Genomic DNA, 12634 nt, shown 5'->3' with positions numbered 1-12634 from the left:
CTTTGTGATAACCACAAATCTCATTATCCTTATGAGAACAATCACCATGAGTACCACTATCATTTCTGTGCTGACCATCTCCATTACTCTTATCACTGCCTCTTCTTTCATTATGTCCTCTATCTCTCATTCATTGGCTTAATAACCTTTTATCAAATTCTAAAGCACTGCTCTAAGTGCACTGTTTTAAACCTGCATTACGAGTATTGCTATCATTTCTTATACCACTACAACTACTATTACATGAAGACTTCCTCATGAGGCTTATCTACCTTTTTATGATCACTTTTATTTATATCCATATAATCAATATTTTCATCAAAAGCCCTGAAATTAGCATTTGAGCTTTGACCTCATCTGAGTATTACATGCAAGCATCTACTTAGATAAATATGCAATTCAGAAAATAATAGAATAAAAGCATTTTTCAATTGGAAGTAATGCATTTGAATCAAATATACCTTTTTCTTTTTTTTAGAATCAAAGGTGGGCACAAAATAGTTGTTAAATTAAATTTAAGATAAAGAGGTAACCATAAAACATGAACAAGTACTGAAAAGAAGGAAATTGTTGAATATTCTGTGATCCAGTTGAAGAAACTTCCTGCAGGAGCTGGAGATTATTGAAAAAAATGAAAAAAAGGTATTTGTTTCTGAGAGTACTAATATTACTTCAGGTTTGGAAGAGTTTTTAAAAAACTCTCAAATATTTAGACAATCAGAGAGTCTCATTGAACCTCAACCAGCATTGAGCTTACATCCCACTTCATGTGAAACACTTGATCTTTCTCCAGGATGGATAGTTGCAACTGCTATTTCACTAAATTACTGCATCCTCCACAGTCTTGAATACCAAAACACACTCTTTGTTTTTATCTTCGTTTCATGGATTTGAATAGATTAGCCAGCTATCTAGTCTCTTCAACTGAATAATTGTGCTGTACTCAGAGTGGCCACTTCATTACTTATTTTTAGTTCCTTATAGATTCATATCACATTAGTTTTCCTAAAGCTTCCTTTTCTGAACCAGACTCTGAAACAGACCTGCTTCTTCCTTTGTAGTGTTGAATTGTTTATCTGTATGTCTTGGCATTAATTGAGGAGATAAAAAGCTATCAATGTTATGTAAATACCTGAGCATAGGAACTGTAGACATTACCTAGAATCAGTAGTGCAGAAATCAGAAAAATATACTAAAGAATTAGAGCCTTCCAAATATAGTCAGGCCTTTCCTAGCCAAAATAAGTTGTTTCTTCTTCACGTCATTAACTTTTAGTAGAAAGTGCTTACCTAGCATTTATTCTCTCTCAGAAATGGAGTGAGAGAAGAAATAAGACCTCATGACTCCATTAAGTAATGATTTTGGGAGAAATATGGCATCTAAAACTATCTTTACTTAAAACTTAAGTGAAAACGTAAGATTCACATGTTTGAAAATTCACAGTATCATTGCTAATATTTGAAATAAGTATATGTTTATTAAAAATTAGAAATGAACACATTATTAATTATTTCAAGGTAATGGCATTATAAGTGATTTTAACATTTTATTCATCTAAACATTTTATGTGCTATGTTTCTATGTAATGCATTCTTTAAAAATTGATTTAAAGGTTAGAAAAAAATTACATCAAGTATAACCAAATAATATGAGAAACATAAGAAATGACGGTCATTTATTCCTTTATTTAAAACATCTTTTAAATCTTTTTTATGCCCAGGCCTTATGCTAGGAACTGGGGAAAATGAGATACATAAAGCACAGTCCTTTCCCTTAAGATATTTACTGTAGAGTATGGGAAACAGGCCCTCAAATGAGCCAATTACATTTTAAAAGTACATAAATATTTTAAACATAAGACAAAGTTTCAACCTCATACACAAGTAAATTTGAAACTGAAAACTACAAGATACCATTTCTCAGTTTTTATATTTACAAAGGTCCAAAAGTTTGAGAAAACACTTTATAAAAGTCACTGCAGGAAAACAAAGTCACTATGGGATATACTTTCCTCCACTCCTGGTGGAAAATCTAAATGACATAATCCTTTTTGAGAAAAATTTAGAAATATTTACCTAAATTACATGTGCATTTACACTGTGATCCAGAAATCCCATTTCTAGGAATCTGTATGTAGAGATATGAAATGATGTATATACAAGGTTATTTATTGTAGTTCTATATTTAATAGCTAAAATCTGAAGCAGCCCAAGAGTTCTTCAATAAGGACAAGTTAAACATAATTAAATACAATGGAGCTATTTTTAAATACAGGAAGCATTCTCTACAGGGAAATGAAAAGATCTCTAAGATTTCTTATTAAGAAAAAAAAAGCAAAGACAGAAAAAAGCGTGCAATATGAAGCCTTAAACTTAAAAATGGGGGATTATAAAATATTCTTATATGCGAATTTTGCATATAATAACATAATCATAGAGGAAATATTATTAAGAAAGATCTATCGGGGTTAGGATCAGGAACAGAGAGAAGCAAATAGATTGGGAAATTGGAGTAGCAAGACTTCTCTATGTAGATATTTTTAGATTGATTCGATTTTTGAACCCTCTAGTTGTATTATTTGTTGAAGCAAAGAAATATTTAGAAAATCATGTTAAAGAGAGGTAAATAAGGGTAAAGGGGGTCAAATATATGGTGATGGAAAGAAATTTAACTTTGGTGAACACACATGCAATATACATATGATGCATTACTAAACTGTACACTTGAAACCTATATAATTTTATTAACCAATGTCACCACAAATAAATTAAATACATAAATACATACATACACACATACATACATATATACATACATACATACAATTATGTTAGTTCGGTGGTGTGCTGTGGTCATATGTTTTTGTTTGCCCTAGACAACTCTGATATTGTACCTGAGTTGTTATTGATAACACCTTTGTCTGCTCTCTAATGTATTTCAGTTTGGACAACAAACCATATAAACACTCTATGTGATAGAATTTTAACCTCAATGCTAGTACAGTGTATAATCTGATTATAGTGTATTTCATTCCTGGCTTATTCTCTCATCTCTCCTGCTAGAATCGTTGTCCAAATGTCACCAGGAGAGAAGCAACCATAATTTGGGCCTTATCTTGGGCACTTATGCACCCTAAAGCATTGCTTCTCAAACTTTTTTACCCACACATAACACATATAAAAAGTGATAAATGTGTAGAGAACCCTTAGGTGAACAGGAAGAGGCAATCAGTCAGGGACACCAATTCCCTCATGCCCTACCTGACACTTCAAAGGGCATGCATTAGGGGTGGAACATCAGTTACTCAGCATTCCTGTTATATATATCAGTTGGGAACCCGCGCTAAGGATGATCTTAGTGTCATATTATAAAGGAAAAGACCCAGGAGTTTGCAAGAGAGAAAAGATTGTAAAATGAAAGACAAGGGGAATTCAAAGCTATAAATAGTTCTAAGAAAGAGACTATCTACTGGTGGAGTTTTAGGAGAGGTACTTACTAACTATTACACTCATTTGACTGTTAAGAGTCTATTCGTTCATTTATTCATTCGTTCATAAATGAAAATCAAGCACTGTACTAAAAGTTAATGATGCTGCCTTGAGTTGTTAACTATTTATGTCTCCAAAACAGGATTGTAAGCCCCCAGACTTGCTGCATGTTATAGACTCCGCAGAGATGAGACTCATAGTTCTATAAATTAATGTGTTATTAATTAAAGCCATTGCAAGGATAAGGAACTTCCAACCATTCTTTGGTGCTGCCACCTCAGTAGTTTTTGTTTTGCCCACCACAACCACTACCTCAGAAAGAATTGTCAGAGTGAAATGAGGTGCAAGAGGAGAGAAAAGATCAGAGCTTAAATACAATAGACTACACAGGCCAGCAGAATGCAGTACTGCATTTGCATTTAGGGAAACAACATATACTTCATGAGAGCAGGAATCATTCCTCATGTTATGCAAAGCTGACTTTGGAAACTGATCAAAAGAAGATGCTTCACTTGGAATGTTAATACTGACTTCATACATAATAAAAATGGGAGATCGATCTATCTATCTATCTATCTATCTATCTATCTATCTATCTATCTATACAAACTTTCTCAAGAAATCCTCACTATAGATGTATGTGAAAACTTTTGAAGTAATGATAGTTAAGATTTAATAGTGCTTAAGTTTCCATTATTGTCTTCATTTTACAGATCAGGAAACTGAGGCACAGGGCAGCTGTGCATTGCTGAAGATCACACAGCAAGTAAATGGTGGAACTAATGCTTGAACCCAGGCAGACAGGCATCAAAATCCACACTCTAACTGCTATACTGCCCTGTCTCTGAGATGATGAGTCTAATTCACGTATTGAAAACTTAGCATGTGTTATTTCATTTAACTTTTGATCTCTTTATCATATAATTTTTTTTTTTTTTTAAGAAAGACAAAATCGAGGTCAGAGAAAAATTACTTTCTTTTTTGTCTGGGACCACTTGTTGGCAAAACTTGGATTTGTAACAACCACTTTTGCTCTCTGTTCTGGATACTTATATTATACCCATCTGAGTCTAGTTCAGATCCTGCTTTCCTTAAGAAATGTTGAAATCATGGAATTAAACTCCCTAAGCAGGAAAGGATGTATGCAGTCATCCACCCCCAGCCTCTCCTTTGGCAAATGGAAAGAATGAAGCTGAGAAGATCTTGAAAAGGCCACCAGCCCGCTGAAGTGGATTTAGGATTAACTTCATGTCTCTTTACAACAAGTCCAGTAATCCTTATAATTTCATTATGTAAATATTGGATTAAGTCTTCCTTTTTCAGAGGGATCCTATGAGGATTAAATAAAAAATGCATTTGAAAGCAGCTATCACTGTTTCTGATATAAGGCAGACATACAAAAATAATAGTTTATATCTTAGCACTTACTTATATGAGAATGAAAAGTAGGCAAAGTATTTAAAACCTATACAATAGCCTAATCTCTGCTGAGATTTTGGTCCTGTCTTTCTCACTAATTTTCTAACATCCTTTGGCAGGTATTTGGCTTTCAATTCACACATCACTAAAGTATGGAAATTGAACCTGAGTGTTTCAATCTCTGCTCAATAGAGGAAGTGGCTGGGGAATGGGGAGAGAAAAGAGAAGATAGAATGTGATCAGAGCTTTAGGTCCATATCTTTATTCAAATTTCAAATTTCAATCTGCTTTCTAATTTGTACATGTGTCCTTTATATACAAGATTTGCAAAGCATTTGGTTTCTCTGCCGCTCTTTTGTTGTTTTCGTTTGGCTCCAGATAATTTCTAAGGTATATTTCATGATATTAAAAATAAACTCAGACAGCACCCTTATTTCCAATACCCTATTGCCTCATTAGAGAGTAATTATTCTCTCTAGCTTCCAGCCTTATTCCCAATAGGCTCATTCTCTCCTCCACTAAGCTACCTTTGATCACAAGATAGACCTGGATCACTGAAATCTACTTTGATAAACTTTCTGCCCATGGATCACTGCTTCACATATGAAATTTACACAAGTTATAATTTTAGTCTTCTTGTTCCCAATATTGTTTTTCACATTTTCAATCTTTCTCTGAGAATTCTATCTTGACGAAAATGTTCCCTCTAAGCTTTAGTTGGTCTTCTTTCTCCCAGTATGGCATGAAGTCATAAATTCAGCAAAACAGTCTCTGATTTTTTTACCTCCTTGTGTCACTTCTCCCCCATTACATTAGGATGAAGTCAAAGACATACTTCCTCTCTCTTTACATGTTCGAACTCTGATAAATCCAGGACTGTCTTTTTGAGTGGGTGTTTGCAGTATGTTCGACAAATAATCTGACTGATTCTTTCATTGATGTTTACTTTTACTCTGACAAGATGATTAATTAATCAACTGGATGAATTCTACAGTTACCAAAAAGCTGGGCTATAATAATAGAGTTTGTCAGGGTGCCTTTAAAATAGTCCTGATTCTGACAGTGACCCTTTTCATGGCTTCCTTCACCTCCCTGTTACGAAGGGTATATATAATGGGATTGAGGAAAGGAGTAAAAAGAGCATATACCAAGGCAATACATTTCTCCATGCCCTCGGGGTGAATCCTACGTGAGCCCACATAAACTGTAAAGGCAGAAGTATAAAAAAGTGCCACTACAGTCATACGGGAGGAACAGGTGGAGAAAGCCTTTGCACGGCTGGCAGCTGAGGGCAGTTTCACCACAGCTCTCAAGATACCCCCATAGAGCCCCAAAATGAACAAAAAGTTGCACCCAGTGGCCACTCCAATCACTGCCCCATGGACCCGAGCATATCAGCTTGTGTCCACACATGGCAATTGTGATAGTGGTACCAGATCACAAGAGTAATGAACTACCTCTTTCCAACAGAAGGGCAGAGTGGCTGTGAGGCTAGCAGATACAAGTGCGGCTGAGAAGCCAGCCACCCAAGTGGCCCCTGCTAGCCATAACTGTAAGTTTCTTCTTAAGAGAACATGATAGTGGAGTGGGTGACAGATGGTAAGGTAGCAGTCCAGAGCCATGACATCCAACAGATAGCACTCAGTCACGCCCAATGAATGGAAGACATACAGCTGGATGAAGCACACAGCTGATGAGATGGGTAAACATCCATGGAGCAAAGTATGCAGCAGTGTGGACACTGTGGTGTTGACATACCAGATTTTCAAGAAGGAGAGGACACTGATAAAGAAGTACATTGGTGAAAAGTCCAGAATCTGCTCAAACCAGGATAAAAATGAACAAGTTTCCTGCTAGGGTGAGGAGATAGATGCACAGGATCCCCAAGAATGCAAGAGGCTGTAGGGTTCCAGTGATAGTAAAACCAGCAAGGATGAACACTTGAGTCCATGTGTGATTGACATGATCCATAATTCCTGAGAACAAGAGACAAAGATAAAATAACTACTACTTCTGTATTTTTCCTCTATTCAGAAATTTTTCTAGTTCCAAGAACACTGAATGTGAACACCTAAAAGAAACTTGGATATTTTGTAAGAGAGAAACTACAGTGTCAAAAGCAGAAGTTGGAACCATATCCTATAATCTGCTGTTGACAGGGCTGGAACTAGAAACTAAGGCTCCTGATAGTAGTTCATTTTTTTTTATATGTTATATTAGGCTCTAGATACTCAGGCAACTGGATTTCTTTCCTACTCTGCCATCAGTAAAAAAGAAAAAGAAGGAAAATTTTTACCTCTATCTTTCCTATAGTTTCTAATGGTAAAATATATAAAAACTATACTGGGCTATGGAGAAAAGATGATAGTCATCCTTTAAAACTGACTGTTGAGACATCTTTCAGGAATCCTCTCCATAGTTTATAATGTTCTCATGAGGACTAGAAGAAATGGGAAATAAAAGAAATGCAGAAGCTCTAAGAAGTGTCCCTGATATCACAGGTCCATGTTGCCTGAAGATAATTTATTTCAGTAGATACATTATGCCTTTGAAAATATGATCTCCAAATGAGACGTGCACAAGGAATTCTCATGGAGGAAAACCATTAGGTCAGAACCTCCTGGTGGTTTTTCGGTTTTTTGTTTTTTTGTTTTTTGTTTTTTTTTAAAAGCCTTACTTAAGTCAGGAATTTGACTTTGTGAACTTGCTCTGTCACTAACTGGCAATGCACACTGGGCTAAGCAACTTCTCCTTATATAACCTCAACTTCTCTAAAATAAAAAGTTTTGAACAGATGTTTTCTAAGACCTATGATACAGATAATTTATGGTTCCCTAAAGTCACTGAAAAATGTCAGTGGGTTATGGAGGACATCCATACCTTTGTCCCTAGAGTTTTCCTCCAACATTCTAATAGACTTCACCTAAGAAAGGTCAAAGCCCTTTCCTTGTCCTCTTCTTCAGCTACTCTCATCTCTATTGTAGCACCTCTGCCTACTACCTGACTGTTTTGATGGCATTCAGACTTGTAGCTTCTTCTTCAGTGTCACATCTACTTCCAATATACTTCCCTTCTTATATTTCATGTTCCTTCAAATGTTGGTCTCCTGGGTGCTCCTTGCTGTGCGTTCCCTGAAGTTGTCGGGCGTGACTATCTCTCAGTATGTATTCCTCTGGGAAAAGATGTTGGGCACAAGAAAGTGAAGGCAATCAGCTCAATTTCTCAAATGATTTTGTTCAACTCTACAACCATAATTGTCAGGCTCTGGAATCCAATCTCAGAGACATCGTCCCCTCTGGGTCACTAGAACTTTCTGCAAGTTCCACATAGCTTTGTATGGGGAGAGACAACCCATCTTGCATAATGTTGTGCACACGTGGAGAGTATTACCTTAAGCACTCCATAACTGAGTACCATTTTTAAAAAATTCTCCATGCAAGATTTTTCAATCAGCTTCATTTCTACTCAACTCCTAGATTCTACTTTATCTGGAACACCTGCCTTTCTCTAGGATGGATGTTTATCATTGCCATTTGATAAATTGCTTCATTCTCCAGAGTCCCTAATAGCAAACACCTCTAATTCCAGTCTTGTTTATTGATCAGTAAGACAGATTCTGAGACAAACTTCCCCCATGCTTTGTAGTGCCCAATTGTATTATCATGGCTTCTCATTACGAGTATATTACAATGGCTGTGGGTTTACCTTCAAAAAGCAACTAATTTGACACAAATATGTGTTTCTAAGAGGCTTATACATGAACTCAAATCAGTGCAAAAAAGTATGATAAAGATTTAGCATTGGATATGAATTAGGAATGAGGAGTTTGAGTTAAAAGTAGCATGAAGAGAGAAAAGTTGAAATGTTCCATGTTTAGGCTTTGCTTGGCTGAGAAAAATGTTTATTTTCTTCTCATACAATCCCCAAATGTAGAGCATGCTCACTTAATATGTATTCTGTGTTAGAAATGGGGCAAGAGAAAAGAATAAGTTCTGATATTTTCATCAAGAAATTCATGATTTAGAAAAAGAGACAACTAAGAGTTCCTGTTGTACTGTTAAGTGAAGAAAGTAGAATTTCAAAAGCATCAGAATTTGACAATATGATTGTTGATATCTGAAAAAGGTTGGAAATGATTAGAAAAATAAATAAATAAATGTTTTGAATTACTTTTACAAGTGATTTTTTTATTCTTCTAAACATTCTTCATTATGGTTATATTTATTTTTTATTTTTGTTAAATTTATTTTGGTGACATTGGTTAATAAAATTATGCAGGATTAAAGTGTATAATTCAATACTATATCATATGTATATTGTATTCTGTGTTCACCACCCAGAGTCAAACCTCCTTCCATCACCATATATTTGACCCCTTTTACCTTTACGTATCTTCTCCCCACTTTCCCTCTGATAACCATACAATGTTGTCTGTGTCTATAAGTTTTTATTTGTTCGTCTTATTGTTTGTTGCTTTTAGTTTTATATTTCAAATATAAGTGAAATCATACGGTTCTCAACTTTCATTCAGACTTATTTCGCACAGCATGATAATCTCAAGATTCATCCATTTTGTTGCAAATGACAGTATTTTATCTTTTCTTATGGCTGAGCAATATTCCATTGTATATATGTACTGCATCTTTTTTATCCAATCATATATCAAAGGACACCAGTTATTTTCATATTTTGGTCACCATGAATAATGCTGCAACGAATATTAAGGTGCATATATCTTTAAAAATAAACTTTTTTTTTTTTTTTTTTGAGTATAGATATCCAGAAGAGGGATTGCTGGATCATATGGTGATTCTATTATTAATTTTTTGAGGTACCTTCATACTGTTTCCCACAATGGCTGTACCAATTAATTTTCACCAGCAGTGTTTGAGGGTTCCTTTTTCCCCATAATCTCTCCAACACTTGTTATTACTCGTCCTATTGATAATAGCCATGCTTACAGGTGTGAAGTGATAGCTCACTGTGGTTTTGATTTGCATTTCCCTAATAGCTAGGTGAAATTCAGAATCTTTTTATATGTCTGTAGGCCATTTGTTTATCTTCTTGGGAGAGGTGTCTGTTCAGGTCCATTGCCCATTTATTAATAGAATTGCTTGTTTTGTTGTTGTCGTTGTTGAGTTGTATAAGTTCTTTATATATTTTGGATATTAGCTCCTAATCGAAGATGTTGTTTGCAAATATCTTCTTCCATTGAGTTTGTTGCTTCTTTGTTTTGTTGATGGTTTCTTTTGCCATGCGGAAGGAAGCTTTTTAGTTTGATGTAGTCCCATTTATTTATTTTTGCTTATACTTCCCTTAACTTTGAGATCAAATTCATAAAGTCATCCCTAAATCCAAGGTCCATGAGTTTAGTACTTATGTTTTCTTCTATGCAATGTATTGTTTCAGGTCTTATATTTAGATTTTTAATTCATTTTGAGTTAGTTTTGGTGTATGGTGACAGATAGCAGTCTAGTTTCATTCTTTTGCATGTGGCTTTTCAATTTTCCCAGAACCATTATTGAAGAGACTTTCATTTCTATCTATATTTTTGGCTTTTTGTTGAAAATTATTTGCCCATATATATGTGGTTTACTTTTGGGCTCACAATTCTCTTCCATTGGCCTGTGTGTCTGTTTTTCTGCCAGTACAATGCTGTTTTGATTATCGTCACTTTCTAGTATAATTTGAAGTCAGGCAGTGTGATACATCAGAACTTTTTTTCCCCTTCAAGATTACTTTGGCTATTTTGGGTCTTTTGTTATTCCATACAAATCTTATAATTTTTTTGTTTTATTTCATTTAAAATTGGCATTGGGATTTTTCTGGGGTTTGCATTAAATCTTTATATTGCTTCGGGTATTATGGCCATTTTAACTGTTTTTCTTCTAATTTATGAACTCAAAATATCTTTCCATTTCTTTGTGTCATCTTCAAGTTTTAAAATAATGTCTTATAATTTTCAATGTATAGGTCCTTCACATGCTTTAAGGTTATTTCTAGGTCTTTTATTCTTTTTGGTGCAATTGCAAAAGGAATAGTTTTTTTTTCATTTTTTTCCCTGAAATTTTACTGTTAGTGTATAGAATCACAATTAATTTTTGTACATTTATTTTGTATTCTGCGACTTTATTTATTTATTGTTTCTAATAGTTTTTTTTTTTGGTGGAATCTTTAGGGTTTTATAAGTAATATTGTTTTCCAGGAAAACAAATGTGATCCAAAAGTTAGAAAATATGTTATCCAAAGTATCTTAATAATATGAGATGAGAAATCACAGTGATTCTGTCATTTATTCATTAAATATATTTATTAAATGCTTTCTATTTTCCACACTAATACTATGGAAAGTATGAGATGCATAAAACATAGTCCCTTTCTTTAAAATGCTTACATTGGAGTGGCGGAGACATTTAAAATACCCACAGGGCACCGAAACATATTAAAGATGTTCAACCTAACTTATAATGAGATGTATGCAACCTAACTCATGATGAGATACATGCAAATTTAAATACACTGAGATACTTTCTTCACCTTTAGATCCACAAAGATACAAAATAATGAAACACAATTTGTTGGCATAGTTACAGAAAAAAACACCTTTTCATACATTGTTTATAGGAGTATAAGATAGCATAACAAATTAGAAAGAAAATTAAGCAATAGTTATGCATACTACATATTCACTTGTGCCCAGCAGTCACACTTCCAAGAATCATTTAGCTATGTATGGGCATAGATATGAAATAATGTATACACAAAGTTATTCCTTGTAATTCTGTTCGTAATAGCAAGACTGGAAGCAACACATTAGCCTTTCAATAAGGGACAGTTGAATTAAACACACAATGGAACGGCATGGAGCTGTTTGCCAAAATTCAATTTCTACAGTGATATAAAATGATCTCCAGAGATCATATAAGAATATTTATACTTACTTGTTTTTGCATAAAGAAAAACTATATGGTTATAAGAAACACCAATGAAAGTTGTTTCTTACTGTAGGGATGAGGGATGGCAAGAGGTAAAAAGGTCATGTGAGCTGGGGTGGAGAAATATTCTCCTACATATACAATTTATAAATTATTTTGATTTTTAAAACAATGTAGGTATATTATCTATTAAAAAATATGTTTGACTTTGGGCAGTAAACAAATAATGCAAAATACAGGTAATGTATTATTGAATAGTACACTAAAAACCTATATAATCTTATTAACCAATGTAATCCTAATAAATTTAATTAACATGAATAAATGAAACAAATATTTATTTTTAATGTACATGTCAATACACTGACAGAATGCATTTACATATCCTGATTTGCCCAAGTGCATTCCGGTTAATGTTTGTTGTCCCAGAATAATTATGAATACTGCCTTGCTTCATTCTTTTTTTCCTGGTATTTTTTTTATTTGATAATTTTTATTTTTTAATTACAGTTGACATACAATATTATATTGGTTTCAGGTGTACAACATAGTGATTAGACATTTATATAACTTACAAAGTGATCATCCCAACAAATCTAGTATCGATCTGGCACCATAAATAGTTAGTATATTATTGACTATATTCCTTAGGATGCTATACTCTACATCCTAATGACTATTTTGTAACTACCAATTTGCATTCCTTATGCTTGTCCTCTTTTTTATCCATCCTCTAATCCCCTTTCCATCTGGAAATCATCCAAATATTTTCTGTATCTGTGTTTATTTGTT

Source organism: Pteropus medius, unplaced genomic scaffold, assembly GCF_902729225.1.
Source record: "Pteropus medius unplaced genomic scaffold, Ma_sr-lr_union100, whole genome shotgun sequence".
Classification (NCBI taxonomy): domain Eukaryota; kingdom Metazoa; phylum Chordata; class Mammalia; order Chiroptera; family Pteropodidae; genus Pteropus; species Pteropus medius.
Note: the sequence above shows the minus strand (reverse complement) of the source record.